Source organism: Vombatus ursinus, unplaced genomic scaffold (genome assembly GCF_900497805.2).
Source record: "Vombatus ursinus unplaced genomic scaffold, bare-nosed wombat genome assembly UNPS02010284.1, whole genome shotgun sequence".
Classification (NCBI taxonomy): Eukaryota; Metazoa; Chordata; class Mammalia; order Diprotodontia; family Vombatidae; genus Vombatus; species Vombatus ursinus.
Window position 1 is genome coordinate 13,675,353 of NW_020950062.1, and position 20,683 is coordinate 13,696,035.

A 20,683-nucleotide genomic window follows, 5' to 3' on the forward strand; every position below is an offset into this window, starting at 1 on the left:
GTTCGCTAACTCTTTCATGTGTTTAAAATTCCACAGCCATATTTACAATAATAATTGTTGTGACATTCTAAGTGATCTCCAGTGCTAATGTGTAATTATAAAAAAAATTAAAATAATTTAAGTTGAATGAACTTTAATAATAATGATGATGATAAGCATACCACAATTCTTTGTAAATAGTATAAGATATTGTAAAACTGAACATAACTCTCAGAACCCAAACCCTGGGCCAAGTTTTTGATTGTGACATGACAGAATTGCCCTTACAGTAAAGTTCTTAACTGTTTTATTGTTATGGACACATTGGGCATTCTGGTAAAACTTATCGACCTCTTCTCAGAACAGTGTGTTTAGATTCATAAAATAAAATGCATAAGATTGCAAGGGAAACCCGATATGTGGAAAAATTTATCAACATATAACAAAAAACCCAAATTTGTGGAATAGTTAATATTAGATATGCTTCCTTATTAACACATTAAATATAGCCAATTTTGAGTGTCTGCTTATAGTAATTTTCAAATAGTGATATCTCTAAATGATATTTTAAGATTTATGTGCAATTGTAACATGATATGAAAATATCTGTGATTTCTAATGGTGACAAAGTCAAGGTACTATTAATGGTATTGTGGTTCATTGCCTGAATTCATAATTGAAGAAATGCTCAATTTCAGTTAGAGGTTAATGAAAACAAAAATGAAATTTTTTCTCTACTCAACTTTAGTGACTCCCTGAAAATCTCTCCATGACCCGTCTCTAAATAAGAGAAACACAGCTCCAACAATATACTTCCAATTTCTACCTCCCACCACTAGCAGTATGCTGAACTGTATGAGGATATGAAAAAATTAATCCCTGGGAAGCCCCAAATGAGACCTGAAGATTTAACCCTCCATAGGACATAGTAACTGAAAGTTCTTGGGCTGGGTTGGAGTGGTGGGAATGATTGTCTGGCCTAAAGGTATTAAACCAGGTACAAAAGTTTTGAGGTCCCTTTAACAACCAGAACATTACAAAATGAAGCCAAATCCAATCAAATAGACCAAGGTATTAGAAAGAACACTGGCAAGGTATTACAACATAAGCTCAGCTACTCAGGATTTGTGATCTTAATTACCTTTCTGAAAGTCAGTTTGCTTTTTTTCATCTTTAAAGTGAAGTTTTCATATACAACAGAATCTCAGTTGGAAGGGGCTTCAGAGGTCATCTGGCCTAACATGAACTTGCACAGGAATCCTTTCTACAGTATCTTCCAGAAGTGGTCGTCCAGCTTTCTCTAGAAGACCTCTAGTGAAAGAGGACCTTCCTCCATCAGAGGCAGCACATTTCCCATTGGGACAGCTCTAATCATTAGCAGAATTTCCTTACATGGACCCTAAAAATGCCTCCCTTGAATCTATACTCATTTATCCCAGTTTTACCTTTTGGGGCCAAGTCATCATAGCTATGGTCATGACTGCAAAAAAAGACAATTGTAGGGGCTAGAATAAATGTGTATGGTATAATGGAAAGAACACTGGGTTCAGCATCAGAACACTTTTGATAGAGTCCCAGCTTTGCCCCTTATCAGCTATGTCTTTGGAAAAGTCACTTTACCTCTCTGAGACTGTTTTCTAAGCTATAGAATGATTTAACTACATATAGTCTTCTGTAGCTCTAAATATGTGTTTCTATAAGACTAATTGGAGCAGCCAGGTGGTACAGTGGATAGAGCACTGGGCCTGGAGTCAAGAAGACCTGAGTTCAAATCTGGCTTCAGACATTTGCTAGGTTTGTGACCATAGGCAAATTACTTAACCCTGTTTGCCTCAGTTTCCTTATCAATAAAATGAGCTAGAAAAGACATGGAAAACCACTCCAGTATTTTTGTCAAGAAAACCCCAAATGGGTTTATGAAGAGTAGGACGTGACTAAAACTACTGAAAAAAAGTAAGTCTAATGACTTTTATGTGGAATGTTTTCAGGTGCTTAAAGACAACTATTATCTTCCCCCAAGGACTTTACTTCTACAGATTGAACATCTCTAATTCCTTCTACTTTTATTCATGTAGCATGTTCTCTAGTCCCCACACCATCCTTATTCTATCATAATATATATAAATATATATGTATATACATATATATTCTCTTAGCTTTCTTTACCAGCCTCAGTTCATTTTGACCTTTAGCACTTCCATTATTGTTTAGTACTGTACCACAATTTTGTCTTTATCCTGTTACCTGCCTTTGCTTTTTTCTTCTGTAACTAAGTTTAATATTTAAGTTGGTTGATGTGTTTTCAAAATTCTTAAGATTTTTTTATCTTTCTTGGGCTGACTTCTGTAAAATTTATATGTATCCTTCCTCTGAAGTCTTTGAAATCTACTCTAACAAAATCTTGAGCTACATAAGACTGTTTGGCTTTTATCATCTCAGCTTCTAGTGAACACTTTCCCCAAAGTTCATATTGTTTCTAACCCTGGCAACCAATTCTTCCCTCATTGTTAAGTTCAATTCCTGAGTAGAATCCTCTCAAATTAATTCTTACAATTTGAAGAATTAAATTAACCTTTATCCAAGTCAAGATGTTACTAGTTTTTCTGCTTTTGGAAAAGAATATGCCAACAGATATCTGGATAAAGAAGCCTCTGTACCCAACTTGTGAACTTTTTCTGAGCTCAACTATTTACTTTTTCTGGACAGATGATCTATAGACTATCTTGATGAAAATACTCTCATATTCCATCCATTGACCTTCATGAAAATACTCTTTACCATACTTCCATACTCTATTTCCTTGTTTTCCTGAATATACCTTATTAATATTTAATGATTATCTCACCCCTCATTACCTTACCTGTTTCCTTTTAATAAGATATACTTCAATAGCCTTATTCCACCAAGTCTTAGTTACACTTATAGGGTTATGTTTGAATTATTTTTAAGACCTCAGTTCATCATGCTTGTTGCCTAAACTTTGAGCATTTGTGTATAGACATTTGAAACCATGGATTTTTACTATTTTTCCCTTTTTTGGATTTTGTTCAATGAGCAATGAAAACTCACTTAACACATTATATCTAGCCAGGCCATAATGTTCCATATCCCATCTAGTCATCCAACAGGAAACCAGGTTTCACCCAGTGTAGGCATCTTGCTACCATTCCTACTACTGAGTGTCTTCCTTTACTTTCCTTACTTTTTTACCTCTTGATCTTTCCTTGGAAACACTAATGGAATTGATGCCACAATTGCTACAGCTCAGTGTGTGACAATCAAGTGTCCCATACTTTCGCATATGTGTATTGTTCTTCTCTCACTTACTCTTACTTCTCTTAATCCACTTTCCCCTGTCTTTAATACTGGCAAGTTAGATGCATAGTCAATAAATTTGGTTTGAATTTTAGCCATCTCCTTCATAATTATGTCTTATGTTTCATCAAGTGAGGAAATTATATCATTCATTGTTGTAGAGACAAGATTTCAAAGCACAGGATAAAGAATTGAGAGAACTGTTGGAAAGTTGTGGGAAATGCCTCCTTCACCTTTATACTAATTTATTTGTGAGGGAAATGACTTCTTGTCCCCTACTTACCAGTGTAATATAAACCAAATGAAGACTGAAAGTGGATATAACTTGGCCATGTCAAGGTCAGAGGTAAAATTGGCCTATGCTTCCAATGATTCTACTATTTCCTAAATAATAGTTGTCATTCCTCTCTCCTTCTCAATATTACTTTGAATGTAACATGAGAAAATATTTTTACCAATGGTGGTAGGTGCTATCTATAGTGAAAATCAATATTTATCACACCAAAAAGGTGAGAACAAAGGAACAAATAGAAGAGTCCTCTCTGTTTCTCTCTTTCTGTCTCTGCCTCTCCCTGTTTTGTCTGTCTTGCTCTCTCCTTATATATATAGCACTTTAAGGTTTGCAAAGGTTAACAAATATCTCATTTTATCCTCGCAACAATCCTGGGAAGTAAGTACTAAGAACATTAGTAAAAGCAATTGAATACTGATATTTCAGTGAAAGAAATATTATAGCCTTTATTGCCTATTCTAGGGCAATATATTTAAGGGGAACAGGACATCTGTGGAGTACTTTTACAGGAAAAATAATTCAAGAACACCCAACGTAACACAACCACTAACTAATTTATAGTTTTAGCTATTTGTAAGCATTATAAAATACTTTGATAAATAAATGACATTTTTAATATGGCCAAAACCTTAGAGATCAGCTAGTTCAATTCCCTCTTTTAGTCAAGAAACTTGTGGTTCACTAAAAAGAAATTAAATTTACACTAAAAACATCTAAAGGTTTTCTTCATTATTTTAGATAAAGTAAAAATAGAATGGTCTGAATATTCCTACCAATTATCCAGGGACCAAGGCAGGTCATGTTAGAAATAAACAAGAAGCTAATGAAGGAACATGTTGTTTTGGAAAGTAGATTAGTAAGTTAAATATTGGTAATGTTTTGTCTTTATGCAGCACCTTTTCATCTAAGGAGGCCAAGCATTTTAAAGTCATTAACACATCCATCCTCATAATCCCCATTTAGCATATCTGCTTCTATTTCTAATTTCATGTGTCATTGATTTTCTGTCTGACCTTGGACAAGCAACAACATCTCTCTCCTTACTCATGAGTAAAAAAAGGGAATGGTAATACCACTACTTTACAACTGTACATTTCTTATTGTTTTTAGATAAACTGTTAATTTATAATGATGATTTAGTGTCTAAGCCCAAAAAGATAATGATGTGAATGCTAATAGCAAAGTCATATTAGTCCACTACATATATATGTATATGTATGTATGTATGTATGTATGTATGTGTGTGTGTGTGTGTGTGTGTGTGTATTCAGCTGTAGGTCCCTTGAAGTTCTAAAGCAGGGGTGGGGAACCTGCAGCCTCAAGGCCACATGTGGCCCTCGAGTTCCTCAAGTGCGGCCCTTTGACTGAATCCAAACTTCAAAGAACATAGCTCCTTAATAAAAGGATTTGTTCTGTAAAACTTGGGCTCAGTCAAAAGGCCACACTCCAGGACCTAGAAGGCCACATGAAGTTTCGAGGCTGCAGGTTCCCCACCCCTGTCTGAAGTCTATGAGTTAGTAATGACTATGTACTTCCCAAGCAGCCCCAATTCTACCCCCATTTCCAGATGTCTAGTATATGTTCACTAAAACCCTTATAGAACATGGTTAACTCATAACATAAGATGTCTCTAAAATCATTTGTAGTTGTAAATTTATGATCCTAGAATATAAGAAAATGGCCTATGAGGAAGATTAAAATGTGGGCCTTGGCTTTGTTATTAATTAGCTTTATAAACTTTAAGCAAGGTATCTAACTACTCTTTGTTTCATCTTCTTTATATGTAAAATCTCATTAATAAAGCATGGATTTGATGTCAGGACACATAAGTTCTAGTCCTCTCTTTTCTATTTCATAACTATTTGTTCACAACCTCCTTGAACCTCTGGTTCCTTATCCTGATGCTTACTAAACACAATAATTCTAAAGAAAGTATTTTGTAAATCTTGGGGATATATATATATATATATATATATACACACACATCCTTACAGTGCTATTGTTAAGATAAAACTATGTGACAAATGGGAAAATTCTTTGCACGTCATAGACATTTAATAAATATTTGTAGGACATGAAAAAATAAGTAACATACAGACATGAGTGTTATTTTTAGAGTCTGCTGATTTTATTTATTCATTTATTTATTTAGTTAGTTAGTTAAGTATTTAGTTATTTATTTATTCTTCAGTGAATCTACAATCTAATTGATGTGGGTGCTTCCTTCAAAGCCATTCATTTATGTCCTCTAATTCCATTTGTCTCTTGTCTATTCACTCAACTCATAATCCACAGTAGAATTAAGTCAAAATGTTGCAGACCTTTCTCTAGTTCTCTTGGCATTGCATGGACATTAGTGGAACATATGGGCTGTCTATTAATTATTTTTTGTTCTCATTATATGACAGGATCACCTTTCTTTTTTTCAGGAATACATCTCTCTGATGCTCTCCTTTGCCATGCTTTTATTGCTTAATTCTTAATGGGATGTAACCTATTACACAGTTGATAATTGACATAAAATTTTCATTTATTTTCATGGTGGCCTTCTTACACATATTTTTTCATGAGTACTACGATCTGATATGACTAAATACCACAGAAAATAATGTTTCTTGTTGTTTTGGGATGTAGGATAGAAACAACTTCTTTATTTGCCTCTCTGTGGAATACCTGTGAGTCACCTTTCCACTTAGCTGCAACTTCTTTTTGTCTTTTGATTACATTTACCCCGAGAAAAAATGAGATTGTTATGATTCAGTTCCTCTTGTATTTCTACTCTTTGATTGCTGGGAAAAGATCTCATATTTAAAGTACTACCAATTAAGCTAATGTTTCTAGATGTTCTAGAAATTATGATTATTAATATCTTATATTTTTTCTTTCTTCCACTTTGTCACAGTCATGGCAGCAATGGAAGGTCTGAGATCCATTTTATATTTTTAGTTTGTTTGCTAGGCTACCATGGCCAAAGAATTCAATGTAGCTAACCTACTTGCTGTGATATGCCTTTCTGTATTTAGACTGGTTCACAGGAAGGCAACACAGACAGTTGTTTGAACCATTCATTATGGAGAATATAACATATTTTATTTTAAGTTTTCATTTTTGAATACTACTATATGAATGCAAGTACCTGACTGAGATTAATTTGTGACCTTCAGCAAGTTGGTCTCAGTTTCATCTTTAAAACGAGGGGGTTGGATAAGATAACTCCTAATGTTCCTTCTAACTCTCTGACCAATCCAGATCTATTATGCCAGAATCTAATTTTTTCCTTGTGCATCAGGAAAGATGCCAGGACTACAGCCTATAAAGAAAATAAAAAAGGATTCTTTTTTATCATCCTTTTCTTTCCTTACCAGATAGCTTAAACAGAGAAAATGAGCGCTTTTGCCAATAGAGATTAATCTTGTTCCTTTAAAATCAATGTGCTTCGTGGATAGGATGAACATCATTTATGATTGACTGCTTAGCAGTTTCCAATATATTGTTCAGCATCATATTATCAAGGCTCTTTAGCCAAGCCTTTGCACTCTATTAGCTGTAACACTAGTCTTTCTTCAAAGTAAATTTTCAAGATGCTTTCTGTGAGTTTATTTTTATGCATTATTTTTCCTACCTGTTGGCACCAGACAGATATAAAAAAATGATTCAAGTCTATTGAATCAGATCAGCTTCAAATGAAAGAATGATGAAATTTCAAAATAACAGGCAAAATTAAACTTCGCCTTGTTTTTTTTTCCTTCTAATGAATAATATTATCGTCATGAACCATGATATGAAATGATTGGAATGATCAACAATATGAAATTAATCAGCCCATCTAGGCCTGTGCGTGTGAACATGTGAATAGTCTACACAAAATATTCACTACAGTAGTGGCTAGATTATTCAAATTACTTTTATGAGAATAATAAAATTAACTTATTTGAGATAATAGCTTGTCATTCAAGGCACTAAACATTTGCTGGATTCTTTAGTGAGAGAAATAAAAACAAACAACACTCCTATTTGTTACAAAATACTTGCTACAAAAATATTTGTTACAAAAATACTTCTTGGAAGAATACTTTAATGACCTAATCTAACAGGTTATTCAAAGTATGAAAGTATTGTGTACAATAACTAGTGAAAATAATAGCTGTAGGATTTTAAAAAAAAAACAATTTTAGGATTATATTTCTATAGAAGAAAGGAAGTTAGACAAAATGCCTTGGGGCAAACCCAGAAGTATATTTAATCCACTGAAAGACTACAGATAGAATTGGCCTCTATCTTATTGGAGATTATCGCCTTTGCATATCACTTTTGAGCACTTGACTGAAGATTCAGAATTCCTAATTCCTCTTGTCCAATTTATATTCGTGATCTGAATGACAGCCTTGGCCTGACCAAGAGAGTGCTGTCTACCTACATATCTAAAAGACTGGCTAATGTAGATAGGATTTGCTTAAGGGAGCCAAAGGATTTCAAACAATGCTGGGGCAAAAGGAAGGAAGAACAACAGTATATTTATTAATATACATTCATTAGGGTAATATCCTCAGAAGCAAGAGGAAAATACAGCACCTTACACTAAAAGCAATAATGCGATTTCAGGGATACCTTAGTTGCTATGTCTATATATGCATGACCTCTTCATGCTTTGTTAAGATGCACAGTACAGGTCCAGAGGATCTGACCCTCAAAGTACCCATAACTCTCCTGTGGTTGTGCACCACTGTTCCACCCCACTCCATCACCCAGAGTAAAATTTCAAAGAAATATGAATAACACTTAGATATATCTCATGTTTGGATTTCACCTAGGAATACTAAGTGCTGTTGTCACCAAATATACAATTATGGCAGAGGTTCTTAATCTTTTTGTGTAATGGACCCATTTGGCAATATGGTAAAGCCTATAGACCCCTTCTCAGAATAATCTTTTTAAATGTATAAAATAAAATACATAGTACTACATAAGAAACCAATTATATTGAAATACAATTATAAAAAATTAAAACAATTTCACAGACATCAAGTTAATAACTCTTAAGTTAGTGTGAGGGAATTACTTCCTACACATCCGTTTTTAAAGTTATTTATCTTTCAGCTAAAATTGAAAATATGGGTAATAGGGTCCCCAATTCCTGTACTTTGTAATATCAGGTTTGAGACAACTTTTATTTTACTTGCTATAGAAAATAATGAACAAATATTGAACAAATATAGAACTATAAAATAAAGAAGTAGTCCATTAGACTCTTCCGAGAAGGCAAAGATACTTTAAGGAACTGCTGCACAAATCTTCCTCATTCACCTTGTGCCTGTACTGTCTCATGGCAATAGTAAGGTTGGCAAGGTTGAGATTTCATATCCTTTGCCCTGTCCTCCCCAGCCCATGGCATGGCTTTAGTCTTTTAGTTGCTGGTTGATTCTTTATTAAGGATACTCTTCCTCCTTCAGTAGGTATGTTAAGTAAAATCTTCTCCTTTGAGGTAGTTGATGTCTTACTTTTGAATTTAGAATTTTAGAACCTTAGAAGTTGGGAACTCTTGAAATAAGTGAAACATAGTATGATTGTGTGGGAACTATGTGGCTATCCCCAAAATAGATCCCCTTATATGAGGCATGTAGATGACTACTTACTTTCTGAGTTGGCTTACTTACACTGCTCTCCCACAGACAGGTCAAGGATCTCAGATAAAAACTACCACCAGACAGTCAAACTCAAATTATTTTAGGGTCTTAGGGCCTAGTAATATATCTCCTCTATACTCCAGATCTTGAGCTCCTAGTAATACATTTCTATTTTTATTCTTACATTAATGATCCTTTTAGATATTAAAAACCACCACACACAGTCACACTCAAATTCTTTTAGGGACACGGGGGTAACCCTATTGAGCATTAATAAATTCCCTCAACTCTATGCTCTAGCTCTTGAGCCCCTAGAAATGTGTTTCTATTTATATGTACAATAATGACACTTTTAGATATTAAGCATAACCATGTATTTAGCAATGCAATGAATGAAATAATATCACAGGTACTCATATATGGAAATAAATGTGTAAATAATAAATACATCACATTCCAAATATAAAACTATTTACTTACACTCTTCCACTAATAAACTTATTATCTCTGGGGGATAGGAGTGAGGAGGAGGGAGCAAAAACTTACAGGGACTTGACAAGGAAGCATGTGAAGATAGAAAACCTATGTACATGGGATAAACAAAATTTGGGACACCAGACTTTGATATCATTGGTCTATTCAGAAACATGTGAACCATATAATACTTCCTTTCTGCTATTTTGTTGTTGATCAGTCATTTCAGTCATGTTTGACTCTTCATGACCCCGATTAGGGTTTTCTTGGCAAAAATACTGGAATGATATGCTGTTTCCTTCTCCAGATCATTGTACAGATGAGGAAACCAAGGCAAACAGTGTTAGATGACTTTTCCCTGGGTCACACAGCTTATAAGTATCTAAGACCAGCTATGAACTTAGCCAGGCCTGACACTCTGTCTACTTAAACACCTCGCCGCCCTTGTTGGCCTTTCTGCTAACAGCTTCTCTGTTGTTCTTTACCTTTCTCCAGCTCGACAAATGTGATTCCTTTCTATAATCAAAAATAGCATTTGTAAGCCCTTTCAATTTATAATCACCCTAAAAAGGGCATTTATAAAGTGTGGCCCCTTATTTTAAGTAAGAGTTCCCTTCAAGGCAGAAAACTCCAAAGCTTATTGAGCTAACTATATATCACTTCAGTCAGCTTTTTCCTTACAAAAGCTTTGCTCGGTTAGAACCAAGCTCCCAGCAGAGAGCTCAGATTGACTCTTTGGGTAAGGCAAATCAGTGTTGCTAGCTCTTCCTCACAGAAAAGAAGGATTACCTCTCCCACATTCTGGTTCTCCTTCACCAGTATAGGTAACGGAGAAGGACAATGTGGATTTCTGAAAATCTTCATCTCTTTAAAGATGGTGTGCTAAAGAGAAACAGATGAAAACTCAGTCTTCATTCAGCAAATCATGAACTAGCAGCCAAAGCTGGCTTGTCAGCTGGTTACTCTTGTTGATGTTATCTTCAAAAAGCTTCCTACAGAACCCCTTTAAAAGTTGTTTCTGGTCTTACTGTGCTTTAAGCTTCAACATCAGCTTTCTGGGTCCTATCTCCTGTTCTTCCTACATCTTACAATAACGTAAATCAAAGGCAATCAGCTCTCAGTAACTTACTTTTCACCTAAAAATAGCAACTCCCCAGTTATATTTTGTGATACCACCAGTCCTTCTAATTCATAAATTTCTCACTTTTTATAGCTTTTCCCTCACTCATAAAATTGTTATATGCAAATTAGCTGAAAGACACTATTATCCTGTAGCTTTTAAGTCTTGTACATGTGTAATATCTTGTTTTGTGTACTTAAATTTCTTTTCTTCATTCTTATACTTTTGAGTTTTAAATAAAAGTTCCTTCTCTACCCATTAAAACCTTTAAATCTTCACATAGACACAAGGAATATTACTAAGTCTTTTACAAAGTAATTTGAGTTGATATTTTTACCGCAGTACATTTTTTTATTTCAAAATGTTAAAATCCCATTAGTACACACATTTTAACAATTTTATTAAAATAAAGTTATTTTCCTACTAAAAACCATCAAAATGTACATTTATAACATTATTTCCTTTACACAAAATTACTTTTTCTGACCCTTAAAAACTAAGCAGTTCCATGTGAAAAGGGGCTAAATATTATATCAGTATTCCCAACAAATAAAAACCCAAGACTGGAATCTCTTCTCAAGAATAGAGCTGAAAAAGAAATGAGAGTGACCAGCTCACTCTCAATAATCAATCAAAGGAGGGTATCCTTTGATACCCTGGTATGGTGCTACATGGTAGGGATGCAGCAGACTCCATATTAGTCAAATTAAGCATATTCAAAAGCTAGGTTACAGAAACAAAAAGGCAGCCAAGAACTAGAGGTTTGGGAACTCCCTCTTTTCTCACCTGGGTAAATATAGGCTACTCTCACCCTGTATATCAACCTGCAAATTGACATGTTCTGTTCCTAGAAGGGAAAATAAGAAATCTCCTTCCCTCCCATGTATCCTTACTTCTTGCACTGTCATTTGGTCTGGAAATCCAAGGGAGAGAAAGCATGAAGAAAAAAGTCAAGGTCTGAAATTTCTCCTTCATAAACAATGAAGAAAGGATGTTGTACCAAAAAGAATCCTTCCCCCCTAATTCTCAGTCACTCTGCATTTAGAGGAAACTCTGCTCACTGGGAACAAAGCAGAGGAAATCTCTATATCCTCTCAGCAAAGGGATGAGGGATCTGTGTACCTTCATGGGAGGTGTCCTTCCAGGAAAAGCAAGCACATCATTGATTTGAGAATTCATTTAAATTGTTCAGGAGTTCCTGCTATCAACTCCCTGTTAGAGGTAAACCAATTTTGCCTTTGTCTTAATACTTAACTAATGATTTAGTTAAGGTCGCTTTATGTTTAGCATGTAAGGGAAGGACGTGCTCAGGCAGCATAAGGTAATGGAGTGTAGGACTTAGAGTTAAACAAGAATTGGGTTAAAATCTTATCTCTAACATGTACAGGTTAGTCTCAATGAAACTCAGTTTGCTATCTATAAAATAGTGGTAATACCTCTATCACTGGCCTCACAGGGTTATAGTGAGGATTGCATGAGATACTGTGTGGAAAATTCTTTGCAAATCTCAAAGTTCTACTGAAACAGTCAGTGATTATGGGAACTTTGTGGAATAAAAAGTTAAGAATTCCTTTTGATTTACTCAGCATGTCAGTCTGCATAGTTATTTTTGTACATGTAAATATGAGGAATAAAGCTTAGAGGTATTAAATCCAGAAATGTTTCACTGACTTGTCTATATTTTGAGTAGTTGAATTTTGGGTGTCACAATGATATATCTCTGACTCCCAGGAGAATATGTCATTTGGCACTTGAGATAGCTGGAAGAAATAATTAAACTTTATTGCTACTTATAGCTAAATTAGAATATATGTTAAGTCTCTAGAGAAGAAGAGGTTTAAGTTGTAATAGATTGACACTACACCTAAAAGTCTTCTAAAGCTGAGAGGAATGGCCAGAATCACATTAGGCAAAATTTTTTTTAAGATTCCATATTTTTAGAACTTTCACATTATACAATCTTTTTGCAGATGTGAATTTTCAATATGTCCTATAATGTCAAAACTTACAATAGAAAATAATTGTTCCTCTCTAGCAAAGGATGCTGCTGTCCAGCAAACTTTTATTATTTCTCATCTGGTAATGGTCTTAGCTAAGTAGTCAAATGCACCTAGTGCTTATTTTGTCACCCTAAAAAGAATCCAGGAACAAATTATAACATCATCATAGTGGTTCTACATTTTACTATAGAACTTAATAGCCTGTGGTCCCAGAGTATTAACATAGGGAGGAATACAAGGCAGGAGGGGTATATTGAGTACAAAATGAGGATACTATGATTGATTAGTCTAGAAAGTACCATCGTTTCTGTAGCACGTTCTTGTAATGAGAGGTATTCCCTTTTTTAGACATCTTCTCTATTTTGGCAGCTATTTACCTTTTAGCTCAAGCTTACCTAGCTTCAAACCAGAATCTTTCCTGCAGGGGAAAGAAGCTGAAGTCAACATCCTGTATTTTATAAAAAGTTGGTTGCCATAGAAATAATACGATGTTACAAAATAAGCATCATAAATTAACTGCAGGATCAAGTAGGAACAGATGGGTTATGTGAGAGAAAGAGAACGCTTATTTAAATAAACAATAACCCTGATAATTGTAAAAAAAATGTCAAAGTAAATTACTGTAGAAACACTTTTATAGGATATAGAAACTTAAATTTTCAGGAAATTATTTGTAGAATTTAAATCTTCTATATCAAGTAGCTCTTTTTTAAAAATGAATTAGGGGATTAAAGAACTCCCACAATTTAAATTTATAGGTTTAACATAATTTTTTCAATCTATACGTTGTATCCAAGAATTCTCTTTATATCTCTCTATTGGATCTTGGGTCAGTTATAGGTATGGTAACATTTTTCTCTCTTCATGTGCTTTAATCAGTCCACAAAGGTTACATTTTCAAAGGTGATACCTTTTATTTTGTGAATTTTATTATAGTGTTTTAAATTTACATTGATTGACACTGTATCGGGGTTGGCTGTATTGGGATAAATTCTCTTCACAATGTGGTCTCATTTTAACATATTCCTATTTTATAGGTGGTCTGGACCTTTACTGAGTCTAACTTAACAACATCATTATTCTTATGCTTTTGTTTTTCCTAAGGGAAATCATACCTTATCATCATTTGTGTGGTTTGGTTGTTGATAGTTTGTTAGAGATTTACATATACTTTGCCTTATGAAATGATTGTGGTTGCATCATGTGGGAATTTACCTCTGTAAGATTCTGTACTGCACCTTTAGGTACCATGTATTTTAAAAATCTAAGACTGAGAGGCCTAGTGTTGTGGTAAATAAGAGTCTTGAACTTCTTCTAACAGTTACTAGCTATGTGATCATGGACAAGTCACTTAACCCCTATGATGCTCAGGCAACTCTATAGTTGTAAATGGTATGTGACCTATGTGGTGGAGTGCTTTATCAGTTTTCACTCTGACAAAATTGCAGGTTACTGAAGTACATTAAAAATGCCATATTGTATGCCCTTTGGCCCTTCACTAATTAAACCTACAGAGTAACAGAGTCAGATTTGAAATCTCAGAATTACAGGTTATTTAGTGCAAAGAAACAGATGAAGTTGACAGAGAAAAGGGAGGGAGAAAGGGCTGTTGAACACATAGAGCTAAATATTAAGTATGAGAGTCTTCCCATGAGTGAAGAACCTCAGTTAAATGACTGCTTTGCCACATGGTACCAGTAAAAGAACTTTGGGAAAGTAACTTAAGCCTCTGTCAGCCTTAATCAGATATATCAGAACTCTAACCCTCCTCCCTCCCCATGCCCCTAATTGCCTAATGAGGAGAGAGGGAGCAGGCCTTAGGGAAAATACAAGCACCTTTAGGCAGCTAAGTGTCACAGTAGATAGAGTGCTGCATTTAGATTCAGGAAGACCAGAGTTTGAATCCTGCCTCAAATACCTGTTATCTTCTAATGCTGGGCAAGTCACTTAAACTTTCTTATCCTAGGTTTCTTCATCTCTAAAAGGAGAATAGTAATATTACCTACTGTATAGAGTTGCTGTCAGAATCAAACCAGATATTTGTAAAGTGCTTTGCAAACCTGAAAGCACTATATAAATACTGGCTATTTTATTGATGAGAAAATGAGGTGCAGAGAGAGGAATTTTTCCAAGTTGATAATTAACAGTTGTCAAAATTGAAACTCAAGTTAACTGACTCCAAATTCAGCCCTCTTTCTACTCTTTATCCCATTCTGCCTCTCCAAAAATGGCTTGCATATTTTTATTTTAGCTCCAGAGAAGTAGAGAACAACAAACATAAACAACATACTGTAGATTATATGTTGAAACAAACTATTTATGAATCAGAAATGGGAAACTTAGGATGATTTTTTCCCCACCAAATCACTATAAGGTAACTACTCTGGGAAGTAGGTGCTATTATTTATTATCCCCATTTTATAGATGATGAAACTGAGGCAGACAGAGATTAAGTGACTTTCTCAGGGTCACCCAGCTAGTAAGTATCAGGGGCAAGATTTGAACTTTGGTCTTGTTGATTCCATGTTCCCAACTTCATCCAGTACACCACCTAGCTGCCTTAGTAATATCTGTAGAACCTACCTCACAGAGTTTTTGTGTTAGTATAATAATTATAGAATGTGCCTTCTAAACTATAAAGGACTACAATTAATGCCAGGTATAATTATTGCTATTACTCTTCTTGGAGAATTTTGAGGCCTTCAATAGTGACTACCTAAAACAGTGAAAGCCTACCTTTCTTAGTTGCTTCTCCCAATACTATTCTTATTTTTATTTGTGCAAATAACCTCACTGAAATAATTTAGAAAGTCTGAATCCACCTCGTTAGTACTATTTAGTTGTGTGTGTACATGTGCACATGCATGTTTTGCTTTATTTTATTCTATTTTATGCTGTTTAATCAGTTCATATTTTAGAAATTTTAGTATTTGATTTTCCCCCAATTACATGTAAAAACAATTTTAACACTAATTTTAAAACTTTGAGTTCCAAGTACCCTCCCTTCCTCTCTTCCCACCTCCCTCATTGAGAAGGCAAGCAATTTGATAGTGGTTATACATGTGTAGTCATGCAAAACATATTACCATATTAATCATGTGAAAGTAAACATAGATAAAAAAACACAAAACCAAACACAAAACCTCAAGAAAAATGAAGAAAGTAAAAAAGTATGCTTCAGTCTGTGTTCAGACATCATCAGTTCTTTCTCTGGAGATTTTTTCATCATAAGTCTTTCAGAATTGTTTTGGGTCATTGTATTGCAGAGAATAGCTAAGTCATTCACAGCTAATCATCTTACAGTATACCACTAATCATCTCACATTGCTGTTACTTTGTACATAATACATTTCATTTGCATCAGTTCATATAAGTCTTTCCAGGTTTTTCTGAGAGCATCCCACTCATCATTTCTTGTAGCACAATAGTATTCCATCACAATCACATAGCACAGTTTCTTCAACTGTCACCCAATTGATAGGCATCCCCTCAATTTCCAATTCTTTGTCTCTAGAAAAGAGCTGCTATAAATATTTTTGTATGTATAGGTCCTTTTCCTTTTTTTTTCTATGTCTTTTGAGATACAAACCTAGTAGTGGTATTGCTAGGTCAAAGGGCATGCATGGTTTTATAGCCTTTTGGGCATAGTTCAAAATTGCTCTACGGAATGGTTGAATCAGTTCAAAACTCCACCAACAGTGCATTAATGTCTCATTTTTCCCACATCCCCCCTCAACATTTCTCATTTTCCTTTTCTGTCCTATTGACTAATCTAATATGTATTAGGTAGTACCTCAGAATTGTTTTGATTTGCATTTTTCCAATCAGTAGTGATTTAGAGCATTTTTTCATATGACTATAGATAGCTTTGGTTACTTCGTCTGAAGACTATTCATATCTCTTGATCATTTATCGATTGGAGAGTGGCTCCTATTTTTATAAATTTGACTCTGTTCTCACTTGAGAAATGAGGTCTTTATCAGAGAAACTTGATTCAAAATTTTTTCACATTAATGATTGCTAAATGTGTTTCCCTTCATGCTGTCTCCCCCTGTTTATTTTATTCTCTGTTATCTTTTACCCTGTCCCTCCTCAAAGGTGTTTTGCTTCTGACTACTACCTCCTCCAATCTGCCCTCCCTCCTGTGACCCTCCTCCCTTCTCTTATCCCATTCACCTCCTATTTTTCTGTAGGGTAAGATAGATTTATATACCCAATTCAGTATGTATATTATTTACTCTTGGAACTAATTTTTATGAAAGTAAGGTTCACTCACTTCCCCACCCACATCCCTCCTCTTCCCCTGTACTGTAAAAGCTTTATCTTGCCTCCTTTATGTGAGATAATTACTCCATTCTACCTCTCCCTTTCCCTTTCTCCCAGTGCGTTCCTATTTTTCACTCCTTTATTTTATTTTATTTTTTAGATATCATCCCTTTATATTCAACTCAAACCTGTGCCCTCTATCTATATATATGCCTTCTAACTACCATAGTAATGAGAATGTTCTTATGAGTTACAAGTATCGTCTTCCCTTGTAGGAATGTAAACAATCTAACCTTATTAAGTTTCTTATGATTTCCCTTTCCTGTTTACCTTTTTATGCTTCTCTTGAGTCTTGTATTTGAAAGTCAGATTTTCTATTCAGCTCTGCTCTTTCCATCAAGAATTCTTGAAAGCTATCTATTTTATTGAATGTCCATTTTTCCCAAAACTAAGTTTTGCTGGGTAGGTGATGCTTGGTTGTGATCTTAGCTCCTTTGTCCTCTGGAATAACACATCCCAAGCCCTCTGATCCTTTAAGGTAGAAGCTCTAGATCTTGTGTTCTCCTGACTATGGCTCACAATACTTGAATTGTTTCTTTCTGGCTTCCTGCAATATTTTCTTCTTTACATGAGAGCTCTGGAATTTGACTATAATATTTCTAGGAGTTTTCATTTTGAGATCTCTTTCAGGAGGTGATTGGTGGATTCTTTCTATTTCTGTTTTACCCTCTGGTTCTGGAATATCAAGGCAGTTTTCCTTGATAATTCCGTGAAAGATGATGTCTAGGCTGTTTTGTTAATCATGGTTTTCAGGTAATCCAATACTTTTAAAATTATCTCTCCTGAATCTATTTTCCAGGTCAGTTGTTTTTCCAATGCAATATTTCACATTGTCTTCTATTTTTTTCATTCCTTTTTGTTTTGTTGTTTCTTGATTTCTCATGAAGTCATTAGCTTTCATTTGCTTAATTCTATTTTTTAAGAATTTATTTTCATCAGTGAGCTTTTGTACGTCCTTTTCTATTTTTTAAGGAATTTTTTTCAGTGAATTTTTGTGCCTCTTTTTCCATTTGGCCAATTCTGCTTTTCAGGGCATTCTTCTCATTGACGTTTTGTACTTCTTTTCCCATTTGGCCTATTCTGTTTTTTAAGGTGTTATTTTCTTCATTATTTTTTGTATCTCCTTTACCAAGCTGTTGTCTTTTTTTGTCATCATTTTCTTTCATCACTCTCATTTCTTTTCTCAATTTTTCCTCTGCCTCTCTTACTTGATTTTCAAAATCTTTTTTGAGCTCTTCCATAGCCTGAGACCAATTCATATTTTTCTTGAAGGCTTTGGATGTAAGAGAACTTTGTTATCCTCTTCTGAGTGTGTTTTGATCTTCCTTGTCACCATATAATAACTTCCTATGGTCAGAATTTTCTGTGGTTTGCTCATTTTCCCAGTCTATTCTTGACTTTTAACTCTTCATTAAAGCGAGGCTCTGCTTCCAGGGTGGAAGGTACACTGCCCCAAGCTTCAGGGTTTTTGTGCAGCAGTTTTCAGGGATACTTCTAGGGTCCTAGAAGTTTTCAAGTCCTTCCAACGTGGTGTGTTCTAAGGAGAAGTATTTATTCGTCTCCTGACCTGTGCTCTGGTCTGGGAGTGACCAGAAGTATTCTTTTTTCGCCCTGCTCTACTATGGCTCGTGAGTTCTGGTGTGCCACTGCTACTCCTCACCCTGGGACTGCCACCCAGGACTGTGACCCAGATCTGATCATGGGCAAAGCAACAGAATCCTGCTAGCAAAGAGTGCCTTTGTAGTCTTCTGATCACTCTTCTTATTTTCTGTGGGCTGAGAGCTGCAGACTGTATGTTTTACTTTAAAAAAAAATCCAAAACAAGTTTTTTTTTTATTTTATATTGTGATGATTTTAATAGTATGGATGATCATTCTATAAATGCAGATCATAAATTCTTGAAATTCAATCAGCTTTGAGGATTCTTGTCCATATTTTCTCTTTGTGAAGGTTATGCCATTGTTTTAGCTTTGTTTTTTTTGTTTTGTTTTATAGCACCTAAGTGTACCTCCCTACTCAACACATGTATGTTCCTCCAAATAAGGTTACCCAGGCTTAGGATATTATGCAGGTCTATTTCCATGCAAAACCAAAACTCAGAAGCCCCAACCAATGTGCTTACCTTTACTAGGGACAAGATTAATTCAAATTGAAGGCATTTAATGAAATAGCATATTAAGAATAATAGTAATGAATCATTTCCCCCATAAACCTGGGACATACTCTTACAAATATAAAACCTCTTTTTAGTAATGGGAATAATCATAAGTAATAGGGAACACACAGCTAGTACATTCTCATTCAGTACCAAGTCCCTCAGACTCATAACTTGACACTTTGACTCCACACTATGTGTAACCCCACTCCCCAATCCAGTCAGTTGTCAAGGCCTGTGATTTCATCTGTGTAAAATCTCTAGAAATGTGCCCCTCCTTCTAATACTGCCACTACCCTTGTGCATGCCCTTACAAAATCCTTCATAACCTAACCCCCTCCTAAATTTCCAGTCTTCTTAGGTCTTTGTGGCATTTAAAAAGTTCAAAAGACATAATTTGTGGATAAGTGGCCATTTTAGAGGGCAAAGGAGATAGGATTACAACCAAGAATCACCTACCCAGCAAAACTGAGTATAATCCTTCAGGGGAAAAAATGGTCATTCAGTGAAATAGGGATCTTTCAAGCATTCTTGATGAAAAGACCGGAGCTGAATAGAAAATTCGACTTTCAAATACAAGTGAAACATGAAGAGGTAAACAGGAAAGAGAAATCATAAGAGACTTATTAAGGTTGAACTGTTTACATTCCTGCATGGAAAGATGATATTTGTAACTCATGAGACCTTTGTCAGTATTAGGGTAGTGGGAGAAAAAAAAATATATGTATGTATAGATCGATAGATAGATAGATAGATAGATAGATAGATAGATAGATAGATAGATAGATAGATAGATAGATGGCACAGGGTGAGTTGAAGATGAAGGGGTGATATCTGGAAAATAAACTTAAGGGGTGAGAGAGGATTATACTGGGAGAAGGAAAAAAGAGAGGTAGAATGGGGCAAATTATCTCACATGAAACAGACAAGAAAAGGCTTTTACAGTGGAGGGGAAATGGAGGAAGGTGAGAGGGAATGAGTGAATCTTATTCTCATATGATTTGGTTTAAGGAGGGTTTAACATACACAATGGGGTATGGAAATATATCTTACCCTACAGGAAGATAAGGGAGGAGGGGGACAAGAGAGCAGGCAGATGATAGAGGGGAGGGCAAATTGGGAGAGGGGATAATCAGAAGCAAACACTTCTGAGGAGGGACAGGGTCAAAAGAGAGAATCAAATAAATGGGGGACAGGATAGAATGAAGGGAAATATACTTAGTTTTTTACAACATGACTACTATGGAAATGTTTTGCATGACAACACATGTATAACCTGTATTGAGTTGCTTGACTTTTCAATGAGTGTGGGTGGGGAGGGGGAGGAAGGGAGAAAATTTGTAACCCAAAGTTTTAAAAACATATGTTTAAAAAAATGGTGGTAACCCCCCCCAAAAA

The 20,683-nt window shown here is 35.1% G+C and overlaps 1 protein-coding gene across 3 annotated transcripts in view; it reads left to right on the forward strand.

Annotated features, from left to right (window-relative positions):
* The window catches only part of CSMD3 (CUB and Sushi multiple domains 3), a 1,542,511-nt gene that overhangs the window by 1,084,558 nt on the left and 437,270 nt on the right, over positions 1-20,683 (forward strand). The gene's annotated exons all lie outside the window — the stretch shown is intronic.